Genomic DNA, 13,168 nt, shown 5'->3' with positions numbered 1-13,168 from the left:
CAGCAGAACCGGAGGGTATTGTTCTACAAGGACTTTGCCCATAATTACCTGTGGCAGAGCAGCACCTAGGAGCCTGGAGTCACCTAGAACAGACCCCAGTTCACACGACCCGAGCTGCCTGCCATACAGGTACCTGTCCCAGGACAGCAGAACGATTAAAGACCTTGTTGAGACACTTAGTGGCAGCAGGGACTTAGAGACAGAAAGCGCTCCCACCTGACTTACCCAGGGGAACTTGCTTGCCTCTGGATTGCCCGGACTTCTCTGCGTGCCCTGTGGTGTGGTGCCCTGGACTGTGGCTGCTGACACCAATAGTAAACAAGGTAAAGAGACTGCAATCCTGTGTCCTTGTTCTTCTCTGCGCCTCTCACCATACCACCAGCTACACACTGGGAAGCCCTGGGGATATACTTCACCTGTGGGAAGATATACAGTGGGGCAAAAAAGTATTTAGTCAGTCAGCAATAGTGCAAGTTCCACCACTTAAAAAGATGAGAGGCGTCTGTAATTTACATCATAGGTAGACCTCAACTATGGGAGACAAACTGAGAAAAAAAAATCCAGAAAATCACATTGTCTGTTTTTTTTAACATTTTATTTGCATATTATGGTGGAAAATAAGTATTTGGTCAGAAACAAACAATCAAGATTTCTGGCTCTCACAGACCTGTAACTTCTTCTTTAAGAGTCTCCTCTTTCCTCCACTCATTACCTGTAGTAATGGCACCTGTTTAAACTTGTTATCAGTATAAAAAGACACCTGTGCACACCCTCAAACAGTCTGACTCCAAACTCCACTATGGTGAAGACCAAAGAGCTGTCAAAGGACACCAGAAACAAAATTGTAGCCCTGCACCAGGCTGGGAAGACTGAATCTGCAATAGCCAACCAGCTTGGAGTGAAGAAATCAACAGTGGGAGCAATAATTAGAAAATGGAAGACATACAAGACCACTGATAATCTCCCTCGATCTGGGGCTCCACGCAAAATCCCACCCCGTGGGGTCAGAATGATCACAAGAACGGTGAGCAAAAATCCCAGAACCACGCGGGGGGACCTAGTGAATGAACTGCAGAGAGCTGGGACCAATGTAACAAGGCCTACCATAAGTAACACACTACGCCACCATGGACTCAGATCCTGCAGTGCCAGACGTGTCCCACTGCTTAAGCCAGTACATGTCCGGGCCCGTCTGAAGTTTGCTAGAGAGTATTTGGATGATCCAGTGGAGTTTTGGGAGAATGTCCTATGGTCTGATGAAACCAAACTGGAACTGTTTGGTAGAAACACAACTTGTCATGTTTGGATGAAAAAGAATACTGAGTTGCATCCATCAAACACCATACCTACTGTAAAGCATGGTGATGGAAACATCATGCTTTGGGGCTGTTTCTCTGCAAAGGGGCCAGGACGACTGATCCGGGTACATGAAAGAATGAATGGGGCCATGTATCGTGAGATTTTGAGTGCAAACCTCCTTCCATCAGCAAGGGCATTGAAGATGAAACGTGGCTGGGTCTTTCAACATGACAATGATCCAAAGCACACCGCCAGGGCAACGAAGGAGTGGCTTCGTAAGAAGCATTTCAAGGTCCTGGAGTGGCCTAGCCAGTCTCCAGATCTCAACCCTATAGAAAACCTTTGGAGGGAGTTGAAAGTCCGTGTTGCCAAGCGAAAAGCCAAAAACATCACTGCTCTAGAGGAGATCTGCATGGAGGAATGGGCCAACATACCAACAACAGTGTGTGGCAACCTTGTGAAGACTTACAAAAAACGTTTGACCTCTGTCATTGCCAACAAAGGATATATTACAAAGTATTGAGATGAAATTTTGTTTCTGACCAAATACTTATTTTCCACCATAATATGCAAATAAAATGTTAAAAAAACAGACAATGTGATTTTCTGGATTTTTTTTTTCTCAGTTTGTCTCCCATAGTTGAGGTCTACCTATGATGTAAATTACAGACGCCTCTCATCTTTTTAAGTGGTGGAACTTGCACTATTGCTGACTGACTAAATACTTTTTTGCCCCACTGTACCATCTAGCTGCCATAACATCACCCCAGAGGACCCCTTAAAGCAGCGTTGGTCCCCACTGACCGAACACCACAGGTGGCATCACAAACATAAACTTTATCCCTTTAAAGACCTATCCCTTTTACATGGGCGCCCAGGGCCACGGACCGGGTCACAGCCACCGTGACATCCCCCTGTGAACAACGGACCCGATACCAAGTACCCCCTAGCCTGCGGGGCGACTCAAATCACTTCTAGGCCCCATACTTGTTACATCCTATGACCTGCCACATTGTAAGGAGTCGTCAGACTTCATCAGCAGCGGAGGAACGTCCACTTGCACTTGCTGTTCACGTCTCCTTTGCATATTTTTGCTGTTGCACAGTGGATTTGGTGATTTATTATTTTGGGCCGTGGATATTATTTTTTGCCGCCCCCTCACCATCTGAGCTCGCCTTCTTTGTGGTGCAGATAATTATTTATTTAAAATAAATAAATACAGTTTGTCACTATTTTTTGTTAAATGGAAATTTAATTGTAGCAAATAAAAGTATAAAGTGATGAGAATATTCCAGAGCTGCCTGCAAAGAGTGACTGCAAGGTGCGAAAGTTCGGGCGAGACAAAATCCAGTACGAGGCTTATGAGGAACATCAGTGGCGGAAATTATGTCCAATTAGTTAGAGTCGCTTTGCCATTCTTCACCCATGTTTTCAAAAAGTCGCTGGCATAAGGGCACCAAAAGACTGCAACATTCATCCCTAGTGACTGCACCAGCAGAATAGTGAGTGCAGCTCTGGAGTATAATACAGGATGTAACTCAGGATCAGTAATGTATGTACACAGTGACTGCACCAGCAGAATAGTGAGTGCAGCTCTGGGGTATAATACAGGATGTAACTTAGGATCAGTAATGTAATGTATGTACACAGTGACTGCACCAGCAGAATAGTGAGTGCAGCTCTGGGGTATAATACAGGATGTAACTCAGGATCAGTAATGTAATGTATGTACACAGTGACTGCACCAGCAGAATAGTGAGTGCAGCTCTGGGGTATAATACAGGATGTAACTCAGGATCAGTAATGTATGTACACAGTGACTGCACCAGCAGAATAGTGAGTGCAGCTCTGGGGTATAATACAGGATGTAACTCAGGATCAGTAATGTAATGTATGTACACAGTGATTGCACCAGCAGAATAGTGAGTGCAGCTCTGGGGTATAATACAGGATGTAAATCAGGATCAGTATTGTAATGTATGTACACAGTGACTGCACCAGCAGAATAGTGAGGGCAGCTCTGGAGTATAATGCAGGATGTAACTCAGGATCAGTAATATAATGTATGTACACAGTGACTGCACCAGCAGAATAGTGAGTGCAGCTCTGGAGTATAATACAGGATGTAACTCAGGATAAGTAATGTAATGTATGTACACAGTGACTGCACCAGCAGAATAGTGAGTGCAGCTCAGGAGAATAATACAGGATGTAACTCAGGATCAATAATGTAATATATGTACACAGTGATTGCACCAGCAGAATAGTGAGTGCAGCTCTGGAGTATAATACAGGATGTAACTCAGGATAAGTAATGTAATGTATGTACACAGTGACTGCACCAGCAGAATAGTGAGTGCAGCTCTGGAGTATAATACAGGATGTAACTCAGGATCAGTAATATAATGTATGTACAAAGTGACCGCACCAGCAGAATAGTGAGTGCAGCTCTGGAGTATAATACAGGATGTAACTCAGGATCAGTAATATAATGTATGTACACAGTGACTGCACCAGCAGAATAGTGAGTGCAGCTCTGGGGTATAATACAGGATGTAACTCAGGATCAGTAATGTAATGTATGTACACAGTGACTGCACCAGCAGAATAGTGAGTGCAGTTCTGGGGTATATTACAGGAGGTAACTCAGGATCAGTAATGTATGTACACAGTGACTGCACCAGCAGAATAGTGAGTGCAGCTCTGGGGTATAATACAGGATGTAACTCAGGATCAGTAATGTAATGTATGTACACAGTGACTGCACCAGCAGAATAGTGAGTGCAGCTCTGGAGTATAATACAGGAGGTAACTCAGGATCAGTAATGTATGTACACAGTGACTGCACCAGCAGAATAGTGAGTGCAGCTCTGGGGTATAATACAGGATGTAACTCAGGATCAGTAATGTAATGTATGTACACAGTGACTGCACCAGCAGAATAGTGAGTGCAGCTCTGGGGTATAATACAGGATGTAATTCAGGATCAGTAATGTAATGTACACAGTGACTGCACCAGCAGAATAGTGAGTGCAGCTCTGGAGTATAATACAGGATGTAACTCAGGATCAGTAATGTAATGTATGTACACAGTGACTGCACCAGCAGAATAGTGAGTGCAGCTCTGGAGTATAATACAGGATGTAACTCAGGATCAGTAATGTAATGTATGTACACAGTGACTGCACCAGCAGAATAGGGAGTGCAGCTCTGGAGTATAATACAGGATGTAACTCAGGATCAGTAATGTAATGTATGTACACAGTGACTGCACCAGCAGAATAGTGAGTGCAGCTCTGGGGTATAATACAGGATGTAACTCAGGATCAGTAATGTAATGTATGTACAGTGACTGCACCAGCAGAATAGTGAGTGCAGTTCTGGGGTATAATACAGGAGGTAACTCAGGATCAGTAATGTATGTACACAGTGACTGCACCAGCAGAATAGTGAGTGCAGCTCTGGGGTATAATACAGGATGTAACTCAGGATCAGTAATGTAATGTATGTACACAGTGACTGCACCAGCAGAATAGTGAGTGCAGCTCTGGGGTATAATACAGGATGTAATTCAGGATCAGTAATGTAATGTACACAGTGACTGCACCAGCAGAATAGTGAGTGCAGCTCTGGAGTATAATACAGGATGTAACTCAGGATCAGTAATGTAATGTATGTACACAGTGACTGCACCAGCAGAATAGTGAGTGCAGCTCTGGAGTATAATACAGGATGTAACTCAGGATCAGTAATGTAATGTATGTACACAGTGACTGCACCAGCAGAATAGGGAGTGCAGCTCTGGAGTATAATACAGGATGTAACTCAGGATCAGTAATGTAATGTATGTACACAGTGACTGCACCAGCAGAATAGTGAGTGCAGCTCTGGAGTATAATACAGGATGTAACTCAGGATCAGTAATGTAATGTATGTACACAGTGACTGCACCAGCAGAATAGGGAGTGCAGCTCTGGAGTATAATACAGGATGTAACTCAGGATCAGTAATGTAATGTATGTACACAGTGACTGCACCAGCAGAATAGTGAGTGCAGCTCTGGAGTATAATACAGGATGTAACTCAGGATCAGTAATGTAATGTATGTACACAGTGACTGCACCAGCAGAATAGTGAGTGCAGCTCTGGAGTATAATACAGGATGTAACTCAGGATCAGTAATGTAATGTATGTACACAGTGACTGCACCAGCAGAATAGTGAGTGCAGCTCTGGAGTATAATACAGGAGGTAACTCAGGATCAGTAATGTAATGTATGTACACAGTGACTGCACCAGCAGAATAGTGAGTGCAGCTCTGGAGTATAATACAGGATGTAACTCAGGATCAGTAATGTAATGTATGTACACAGTGACTGCACCAGCAGAATAGGGAGTGCAGCTCTGGAGTATAATACAGGATGTAACTCAGGATCAGTAATGTAATGTATGTACACAGTGACTGCACCAGCAGAACAGTGAGCGCAGCACTTGCAGCTACAGCTATAACTAGGGAAAGGTGATTTTTTGAGGCTGGATAGTGTTGCGGCTTCATATCACATGTGACGTATTCGCCTCCTCTCCGGCATCGTCTCCTCTCCACACTTTATATGATTCATAGCCGGGGACATTGCACGTTTCTCGTGTCGCGGCTCGCACTATCTCCTCATTTCCCTCCATTAGGGGCTGTTTGTTCTGGCAGGCAGCGGGCAGTGGGCGTTTGTGCTGACAGATCGCTCTCCATCCGCTCATCATGGTGCCCAGGACGCCAGGATCGCTCGGTGTCTGCGCCTTTTCTTCCGCTCTGAAGTATTTCTATGAAATCATCTTAATTACGATTAGCTCCTAAGCGCCCAGCGAGGAAATCTGCGCAGTGCCTGCCTTGGCTCGTTGCAATCTGTTTCTATGGTGACACCGATCCCACGGGAAAAATGTAAAGTCTATTGATGGCGATCAAAGCATCTGGGACCGTCCGGAATAATGGCATCAGCAACAGTCACTGTGCGTGCCTCGGTATGGTCACTGGAGAACTACAGGTACCAGCATGCAATACAGAGAAGAGTAAGGACTGTCAGATTTATGTATCAGAAGTGTCTGGATCGTTTCTTACAATGCATCAGTCTTGGGTTGTGCACACTGGATACAATGGTAACAAATCCTCAGCTGTGAGAAGGATCAGGGCAGAACTGAAGGTTTTCAGCCTATAAAAGTTAATATATATATATATATATTTTAAGATGATGAGAAAATGTGACTGACTCTTCGGCAAGTGGGGTCGTCCTCGTGGCCTAGGGTGTGCCGGATGTGGACTTCCACTAGGCGAGCCTCACTAGCTATACTATTAAGGATGACACTATGATAAGCATAACTCCCAACCATCCCGGATCCAGCGGGACAGTCCTGATTTTGAGACTCTGTCCCGCTGTCCCGGCCGGGATCTTTTCCCGCACTATAAGAGAGGACTGTCATCATCATACTATCTATATCAGTGATAGTGAACCTATGGCACGCGTGCCAGAGAGGGCACGCAGAGCCCTCTCTGCTGGCACATGGCATCGCCTCAGACCAAATGTACTGCCACTATAAACTGCTAGCTCGATCGCTAGCTGTGTCAGATTGGAGCAGATATTGCTCCTCGCTCTGACACTGACTGGCACAGGAGACACGGACAGGTCTTTATCAGTGGCGTACCGGAGCTGCAGCAACGTGAGCTGTCAGCGGTGTGGCGTAGCTGGATGACATCATTCAGAACCGCGGGAGAGGAAGCTGCCAGCTGCTGCGAGGGAGCGCGGTGCACAGTAAGAGGTGTGTGTGTAGGTGTGTGTGTGTAGGTGGGTGTGTGTGTGGAGATGGAGAAGGCAATGAAGGGGTGGGGAGAATACAATGATGGGGGTGTGAGGGCAATGATGGGGATGGGGTAACTGTGTTTGGATATTATACTGTTCGCAGCATCATGTGGGGCCATTATACTGTATGCAGCATCATGTGGGCCATTATACTGTACAAAGCATCATGTGAAGCCATTATACAGTATCGACCACTGTGTGGCTATTATACAGTATCGACCACTGTGTGGCTATTATACAGTATGAAGTATCATATGGGCCCATTATACTGTATGGAGCATCATGTGAGGCCATTATACAGTATGGAGAACTGTGTGGCCATTATATAGTATGGAGCATCATGTGTGGCCATTATACTGTACACAGCATCATGTGGGGCCATTATACAGTATGGAGCACTGTGTGGCCATTATAAAGTATTGAGAATCATGTGTGGCCATTATACAGTATGGAGCACTGTGTGGCCATTATACAGTATGGAGCACCATGTGTGGTGATTGTACTGTACGCATCATGTGGGGCCATTATACAGTATAGAGCTCTGTATGGCCATTATACAGTATTGAGCATCATGTGGGGCCATTATACTGTATGGAGCACTGTGTGGCCATTATACAGTATGTAGCACCGTGTGTGGTGATTGTACTGTAAGCATCATGTGGGGCCATTATACAGTATGGAGCATCATGTGTGGCCATTATACAGTATTGAGCATCATAAATACTTAATGGAATACATACCAGTCAGTAGTATAATATAAATCCCATTTGTGGGTTTATTAACCAAAATAATCTTACAACTGGCTAGGACCATAACAGACCAACTGCATATTCAATAAGAATATATCCCCTTTAAGAAAAGCAGTCATAAGTCTAAATACATGAAAATTACAAAAATTTGTATTAGTATCAACAGATATAAAAGAGCAAATGGGAAATCCCTCGTGCCACCCTCAGCACATACAGTAGGACAGGCACGGGTGCATGTGGCAATTCCTATCAATACCAGTACTGTCCAATCATAACCATAAATATATACAGATAGTCAAATGAATAGTATTCCTCCACACAGTACTGGCATGTGGTGTCAAGTTCATATACACATGTATACAGTTTACATACCGATAGGCAGAATGACAAAAGCACACAGACACCCAGCTCCTGTCCACCCCGACGTGCGTTTCGGCCGATGCCTTCCTCAGTATTGAGCATCATGCGGGGCCATTATACAGTATGGAGCACTGTGTGGCCATTATACAGTATTGAGCATCATGTGTGGCCATTATACAGTATTGAGCATCATGTGTGGCCATTATACAGTATTGAGCATCATGTGTGGCCATTATACAGTATTGAGCACTGTGTGGCCATTATACAGTATGGAGCATCATGTGTGGCCATTATACAGTATTGAGCATCATGTGTGGCCATTATACAGTATGGAGCATCATGTGTGGCCATTATACAATATGGAGCATCATGTGGTGCCATCATACAGTATTGAGCATCATGTGGTGCCATTATACAGTATGGAGCATTATGTGTGGCCATTATACAGTATGGAGCACTGTGTGGCCATTATACAGTATGGAGCATCATGTGTGGCCATTATATAGTATGGAGCATCATGTGGGGCCATTATACAGTATGGAGCACTGTGTGGCCATTATAAAGTATTGAGAATCATGTGTGGCCATTATACAGTATGGAGCATTATGTGTGGCCATTATACAGTATGGAGTACTGTGTGGCCATTATACAGTATGGAGCACTGTGTGGCCATATTTTTTTCTGTTTATAATCATTGTTTATGAAACATTGTGATCAAGAGTGCTAAATGGATGTGGTCGGGGCGTGGATATGGGTGTGACTAGTTGTTAAATGGGTGTGATAAGGGGCATAGCCTAAAATTTGCTGTGGTGCGCCGCAAGCATTGTCTCTCTTTGCCTTCAAAAGTTGGGAGGTATTTCACAAGTCAGCTTGTGCCTGGAACCTCCTCTATCTCGGGGCCTCGTCCCCTCCAAAGATGACTCGTAAAAGGTAGGGCTTGATCCTCATAAAGAGACACTTCCGGTCCCACTTAGATTGGGGACCATAGATGTTAATGAGCCGGAGCTCTTGTCCCTTCATGAGGACATCTAAGATCAGACACCTCCCCATTCCTAACTCAATAACCCGTCGGCATTCCACCGCTGCGGCAAAAAGGACCGCCACTCCGCTATACGGCTCGGCCGCAAGAGACCAATAGGAGGGCCCGAGTCATCACTCACTCTTAGCTTTAAACACATCTGCCATGTTTGGCAGCCTGGTCTCTTGCAAAAAGAAAATGTCAGCTTCAACCCGGCTGAGAAAATCAAAGGCCGCAAATCTGTCTGTATTTAACTTTATGCTGGCGAGTTAGATGCTCTCTTCTTCCCACTCCCCTTATCCTCTGCCTCAGAGGAGCAATCCTTCCACCTCTTTAGTGTCTATTCCCACCATTGTCCTCGTCTCCAGACTCCGGGCCAGTCCCTCCCCCGAGGACCTTGCATTTGTCAGAGGAAGGAGACTCTGCGCCCCCTGTAACCTTTTTCGAGGCTGGATCCTCGCACTCAGCTTCCTCCTCAAAGAAAGATGTTTTCAAAGGCTTGGAACTGGTTAGACAGACTGACCAGAGGGGAGTCAGCTTTTCGTTCCTTAGGTAGCTTGGTCAGAGCGGGAGAAGATCTTACATCTCTTTCATCCTCTAGCCTCCGCTGACTCTCCTTTCTGCACCCTGCTGGTGTCGTGAGGTGGATTCACGAAACTGCAGATCTGAGGGGACATAAGGATCCAGTGCGCAGAACAGTTGGGTGCAAGTCACCCGGGCACCAGAGTATAATGGAAGGCAGACAAACAAGCGAGGACACCACGACCAGGAAGGAAAATGTAGAAGAAAATGACAGGTATAAAACAGCACAAAGGTGAAAGTTGCCGAATCCACAGCAGATTATAGCTTAATGTGAACAGTCTCTAACAGCTTGCGATGCTTACAGCAAAAGATAGATGAATCAGCAGGGATTAGAGTATTGTGTGATAGTTCTAAAAGATCACAGAAGTCCGAGGAGATGTCTGAGCTTATCTAGATGTGTCAGCTGGGCTTTATCCTGATTTTCATCCTCTGCCACTCACCCTCTTCACCTCTGCTAGACCCTTCTCCAGCAGAATCAGCCTCACGGCTTTCTCCCACCTCAGTGACTAAAGCATTAGCAAAAGAGAGAGAACTATGGCTGTACTGGTGATGACCTAACTCACCACACTGGTAGCAGCTAATCTCCTCACGAGATGCAGCTAGATGATGGCTGACGTCCCCAAAACTACCCACAGTAGAGGACCAGGAAACGATCCCAACCCAGGGAGGCAGGTGATGGAACGTGGGCAACCGTCCTAACGTGGTCGACCTCACTACCTGAACGTTTACGTTTTACCAGAAATGTCTAGACCCCTAACCAGACACCAAACTTGTCTTCTTCGGCTGTTGTTAACACAAGTTCGTATTTGGTTATATGTCATTTTGAAGTGAAATAATTTATTCATATGGACATTTTGTGAATATAACCAAACTTGTCTTGGTTATTTCTTTGGCATCTCCACCACCTCTCTGCGCCGACCAAGCTAGGTCATGATGTCATAGCAAGTCAATGACTCCCTACAAGTCATCACAGTCACCTTGTTGACCCACGACATTATTCACTCCGCAGTTGATTTTGTATCACCCAGTCTGTGCATATACATTACTGATCCTGAGTTACATCCTGTATTATACCCCAGAGCTGCACTCACTATTCTGCTGGTGCAGTCACTGTGTACATACATTACTGATCCTGAGTTACATCCTGTATTATACCCCAGAGCTGCACTCACTATTCTGCTGGTGCAGTCACTGTGTACATACATTACATTACTGATCCTGAGTTACATCCTGTATTATACTCCAGAGCTGCACTCACTATTCTGCTGGTGCAGTCACTGTGTACATACATTACATTACTGATCCTGAGTTACATCCTGTATTATACCCCAGAGCTGCACTCACTATTCTGCTGGTGCAGTCACTGTGTACATACATTACATTACTGATCCTGAGTTACCTCCTGTATTATACCCCAGAGCTGCACTCACTATTCTGCTGGTGCAGTCACTGTGTACATTACATTACTGATCCTGAGTTACCTCCTGTATTATACCCCAGAGCTGCACTCACTATTCTGCTGGTGCAGTCACTGTGTACATACATTACATTACTGATCCCGAGTTACCTCCTGTATTATACTCCAGAGCTGCACTCACTATTCTGCTGGTGCAGTCACTGTGTACATACATTACATTACTGATCCTGAGTTACATCCTGTATTATACTCCAGAGCTGCACTCACTATTCTGCTGGTGCAGTCACTGTGTACATACATTACATTACTGATCCTGAGTTCCATCCTGTATTATACCCCAGAGCTGCACTCACTATTCTGCTGGTGCAGTCACTGTGTACACACATTACATTACTGATCCTGAGTTACCTCCTGTATTATACCTCAGAGCTGCACTCACTATTCTGCTGGTGCAGTCACTGTGTACATACATTACATTACTGATCCTGAGTTACATCCTGTATTATACCTCAGAGCTGCACTCACTATTCTGCTGGTGCAGTCACTGTGTACATAGAGTCCGGCCGCCCGTAACAAGTGTGGTATGGGACATATTTACTGGTTCCTTTGATTTTGTAGTTTCAGTGTAGTGGGATAGTGATCGTCTGCAGCGTCGGCCCTGGTTATAGATTAACAGCAGCCATAGAGGAATATACAGAATTGTTAAAATCATTTTCATTGTCTGCTGGATCCTGCGGTGACGCGAGGACGTGACTACAATATTAAACTACAAGTACTCCCCGGCTGTCAGGGGGTGGCACGATAATTATAGGGATGGCGTCGTGCACCGCGGGGATGAACCTCTGCACTTCTATAACTGTGCCGCTATACAGCGAGAGTACGGACGAAGCTGCACCGATCCTCAGTCATCAAATACATTGCATCAAGATCTCTGCACCTGTCAGGGAACAGCAACATCCCAGTATACATCTGAAGGAGCCACATCTTATGTACACCAAAAATATCCCCACTGCTGAGGGTTTGTCACAATTGTATCCAGTCTACAGTCCCTGGTATGGACGCAGCCAGAGATGGACGGACTGGCCAGCGGCGATCCCGACCTGAGCTTGAAGCTGTTGCCATTAGGTGACCACACGAGTAGCACAAATCTTTGGTCCTGATAGTTTGTTACTATGTGTCAGCGAAGGTACATCTGGAGGAGTGCAGACTGTTCAGCTTATTGAGAACTGGATGAAACTGTAACAAACTACAGCTGTGAGAAGTATTAGGCTGGGATGTGTCTCACGTTGTATTCTCCGCACCTAAATAATCAACTACAGTAATCTCAAACTGCACCACTGACTCATACATGGTGGTGCAATGACAGGAGTGGAAGCTCGACTGCCCCAGTTTGCCACAATGTACGTTAGCAAGTCAAAATCCTTCTGGGAAAGAGTCTTGTGGACAGATGAGACCAAGATATAGCTTTTTGGTAAATCACATCATTCTACTGTTTACCGAAAACGGATTGAGACCTACAAAGAAAAGAACACAGTACCTACAGTCAAGTATGGTGGAGGTTCACAGATATTTTAGGGTTGTTTTGCTGCCTCTGGCACTGGGGGCCTTGACTTTGTGCAAGGCATCATGAAATCTGAGGATTACCAAAGGATTTTGGGTGGCAATGTAGTGCCCAGTGTCAGAAAACATTGACCCCAAACATAGTTCAAGAAGCCCCCAGAGAAGGACGGAAACAAAGTGCTGGAGAATTCTGAAGTGGCAGCAATTAGTCCGGATCCAAATCCTCTTGATCACCTGTGGAGAGATCTGTTGGGAGAAGACGCCTTCACATATGAGAGACCTGGAGCAATTTACAAAAGAAGAGTCCAAAATTCCAGCTGAGAGGAGTAAGAAGCTTG

General features: G+C 45.2%; 1 protein-coding gene across 1 annotated transcript in view; it reads right to left on the bottom strand.

Moving 5' to 3' along the window:
* The window catches only part of VSIG2 (V-set and immunoglobulin domain containing 2), a 47,640-nt gene that overhangs the window by 33,123 nt on the left and 1,349 nt on the right, over nucleotides 1–13,168 (bottom strand). The gene's annotated exons all lie outside the window — the stretch shown is intronic.

The sequence above is a fragment of the Ranitomeya imitator genome, chromosome 10 (genome assembly GCF_032444005.1).
Source record: "Ranitomeya imitator isolate aRanImi1 chromosome 10, aRanImi1.pri, whole genome shotgun sequence".
NCBI classification, from domain to species: Eukaryota; Metazoa; Chordata; class Amphibia; order Anura; family Dendrobatidae; genus Ranitomeya; species Ranitomeya imitator.
The sequence above is the reverse complement of the archived record's forward strand: the minus strand, read 5'-3'. Positions and strand labels throughout refer to the sequence as shown.